Raw genomic sequence first — 3,552 nt, 5'->3', positions numbered from 1 at the left:
TTAGTTAAAAATACCTTTAATAAAGTTTGGGCTCACAACGAAAGCAAAAATAATCTTTCCGAAGCGATGTTCGAAAATATTAATATAAATTCTCCTCATGTAAAATTTTGACTCTCTCGTACCATTACGTCACATGAAATACAATCAGCCTACAATTTTTAAATGTCCCAAATCAAAATACGTATTCGTGGTGTTTAAGATTGTATAGAAGGCTAATCACACGTTATAAGAACGATATACATATGTTAATGAAATGACGTGTTACTACAGACGAAAACAGCGGCGCTATAGAGGGTATTTTAGTAACATAAATATATTTGGTTAAAGGCGAATTCTTAACCATTCAATATCAGGATAACACCACAGGTAAGTGTTATAGTGAATATCTTAGACGATGTATAACCAAGGTGAGGCAGTGGAAAAACTTCCCTCATTCGCAATGTTAAGGGTATGGTTGCGAAAAAGAATCCTTCAACCCAAAAAAGCCATTGCGATAAACTGAGAATATCTTCTGAGAACGGTTATTAGATAATAAAGAAGGATTGAGGGCTCACAGGCCAGAACTTTAGAAGTTTCCAGCCACGTCTCAAGAGAAAGATGGCCGAAGAAACTGAAAACAACTCAGCAATCTATTTCGAGAATACACTTATCAAGCCCTAAGATAAAGATCCTATGGATTGTGGTGCATTTGAGTTACAACTTGTTGAGGGCAAATCCACATGCAATGAAGAATCTCTGAAACTTTGTGCAAAATGTGGGGTCTAATTAAGACTGATATAGTCGTCTCTCACAGAAATCTGTTACAATGGAAATTGCGATATGGGACAAAAGTATGTAATCATGGCTATTAGACTGCGATCAACGATGGAGCCAATAGATCCAACGGCAGTTTGGGATCTGGAACATTCTACTTATAAGGTGCGATTTAACTCTCAGTAGAGAAGTCTATATATAATTTTGATCACTAAGCTAAAAGTAGGGTTCAACGTGGCCCAAGGGTAAGCGTGCCAAACTGTGGATCCGAGGTCCTGTGGTTTGTGCCCTGTTACCGCAAAAAATAAAATAATATAAAAAAAAATCACGCTGCAAACTTGGGGGTCGTGGTTGCGTGATAGTTAAACCCCTCTATTCGATTAAAGCAGCCCACGAGTTGACGGTGGGTGGTGTGGACTAGATAGCTGCTTTCCCTCTAGTCTATCAGTTCAGAACTTGGAACAGACTAGTCCAGATAGCCGTCGAGTAGCTTTGCGCGAAATTCGGTAACAAAGACTATCACAAGATATGTTTAGCATGCATTTTGAGTTACATATCGATAAGTAGGAAAACAAACAAACTTAGTAAGTGTGACAGATTTGAACATAACCACATTCTCCAGAGAATAACAATACATCGCTGTGACTTATTCAGACCTGTGATGCTTTCCAAATAAATATACAAGTTTATTTTTTAAATATACTAACAGTTTTTGTTACAGCTACTGCAATAAACATACTAATACAGTTTACTTAAGTTCCAGTTATTGTCATAACCAACGGAACGAATTTTTCTAATTATTTGTAGAAGAAAACCACTTGTATTTAACTGTAATTTAATTTTTATTTTACTATATTTTATATCAGAGATTTTTTATTCTCTTCCATTTGTGTATTGTATCAAAGTTAATAACCATTAGGGAAATATCTGCATGGTTATTAGTTTATTTATATATGCACAAACGTATACAAACACATAGACATAACCCTTGAAATAAACGGAGAATTTTGGTAATGGACTCCTGTAGTAAAAAAGTAACGGAAAAGCTAACAGAAACTTAAGACTGAAGATACACACTCGATAAGGTGACGTAAAACACGACCCGGACGTTAATCACGTGTACGTTTCTCAGACCACGAATAGCAGAGGTTAGTTGGTACTCAAATATTTAAAGAGCTATAGTATCATCTTTTTTATCGCGAATGGTATCGCTACCTAATTTTCCTTTATTAAGCCCACCGTAAGATTCACACGTGAACCGTAAAGCAGGCTTACTGATCACGTAAATTTGTGAGGATGATATGAGTAGAAAGGAATTCTAGAAGTAAATTTAATTTTTACTTTGTGTTTAGGGAATATCCAAGTGACATTGAACCATAAAAATAATCACCACGTTGCTTTTCTTTCGGTGAGTTTTAATCTATAAGATTAGCATCATGTAACTTGCTTTTAAATGAGTTTTAAACCATAAAACTAATCATCATGTAACTTCCTTTTTAGGAATTTTAAATTATAATAATCACCACCATGTAACTTCTTTTAATGACCCTAGTGAAAATGTCCTATATAGTATTATTACAGTAAAATTTACTATAATAAGCTAAAACATTTTTTGCAGTATTTTTTAACATTTTACAAGGAAGTTACTTTAGTTTTGTTGCAAACTTGTTGCACTTTTACAGTAAAATATTAGTATACTTTCATAGTGGAATTACTGCAGCATTAATGTAGTACTTTTGTCACTTTACTACAAGGAAGTTACTATAGTTATCTAGTATATTTAATGCACCTTTATTGTAAAATTTCTTTAGTGTTCCACATTTTCAAAGTAAAATTACTGCAATATTACTGCAAATACTGCATTATCAGGATAGCTTTGTAGTATAATCTAATTTCAGCATTATCATTAACATCAACAACGAACACTAAATACCACCATAATGAAACATTTATTACATTTTAATAAAATACAATAATAAAGTAGTTATTAAGTAGTTACTAATATTTTGAATCAGATTTTTTTTAACATCTCTTCGTTGTTAAATTTCGACACTGTTGCCTGACGAATATCTCCTCTTTCGTAGTTGAACTTTGTGCACACGTGAGCTGTAAATAAAAAAATTCATAAGGTTAATTCTTTCCTGACAAAAAAAAAAGAAGAAACACATGTTTTTGATTAATACTGATTGGCGTTTTAAAGACGGAAGCGAGAAAACCAAGTCTATTTTTGAGGCAATGTTTTGGTTATTAGACATTCTAAAAACCTGTTTACATCAAGAAAGATTGAAATATGATCTACTTCATTTTCATTCCAGTCAATTTTATTATTACAAGTGTTCAAGAGAAAAGTTCGAACTGAAATTCCATGCATCATTAGTTTTTTCTCACAATGCAGATGATATTTTGGTTTCAAGAAATGGCCTGGTGGTTAGAGCCTTGGACTCGCAATCTACAGGCCGCGAGTTCGAATCCCATCACCGAACAAACTCGCCTTTTCAACCGTGGGAGAATTACAATGTTACAATCAATCCCACTTTTCGTTGGTAAAAGAGTAGCCCAATAGTTGACGGATGGTGATGTTAACTAGCTGCCTTCCCTCTAGTCTAACACTTCTAAATTAGGAACGGCTAGCGTAGGTAGCTCTCGAGTAGCTTAGTACTAGCCTCCCAGCGGTATTTCTGCGGACTTACAACGCTAGAAACCGGGTTTCGATACCTGTGATGAGCAGAGAACAGATAGCCCATTGTGTAGTTTTGTGCATAACTTCAAACAAACAAATAGCTTTGCACGAAAATTCCA

The 3,552-nt window shown here is 34.4% G+C and overlaps 1 protein-coding gene across 14 annotated transcripts in view; it reads right to left on the bottom strand.

Moving 5' to 3' along the window:
* Positions 1-1,679: 1,679 nt before the first annotated feature.
* The window catches only part of LOC106464217 (transcription factor Sox-3-like), a 231,838-nt gene continuing 229,965 nt past the window's right edge, over positions 1,680-3,552 (bottom strand). For all 14 annotated transcript variants that reach the window (XR_002611784.1, XR_002611785.1, XR_002611775.1 and 11 more), the window contains one exon: positions 1,680-2,859. The gene's annotated coding sequence lies outside the window, so the exon portion shown is untranslated. The remainder of the gene's footprint in view (positions 2,860-3,552) is intronic.

The sequence above is a fragment of the Limulus polyphemus genome, unplaced genomic scaffold, assembly GCF_000517525.1.
Source record: "Limulus polyphemus unplaced genomic scaffold, Limulus_polyphemus-2.1.2 Scaffold58, whole genome shotgun sequence".
Taxonomy (NCBI): Eukaryota; Metazoa; Arthropoda; class Merostomata; order Xiphosura; family Limulidae; genus Limulus; species Limulus polyphemus.
The sequence above is the reverse complement of the archived record's forward strand: the minus strand, read 5'-3'. Positions and strand labels throughout refer to the sequence as shown.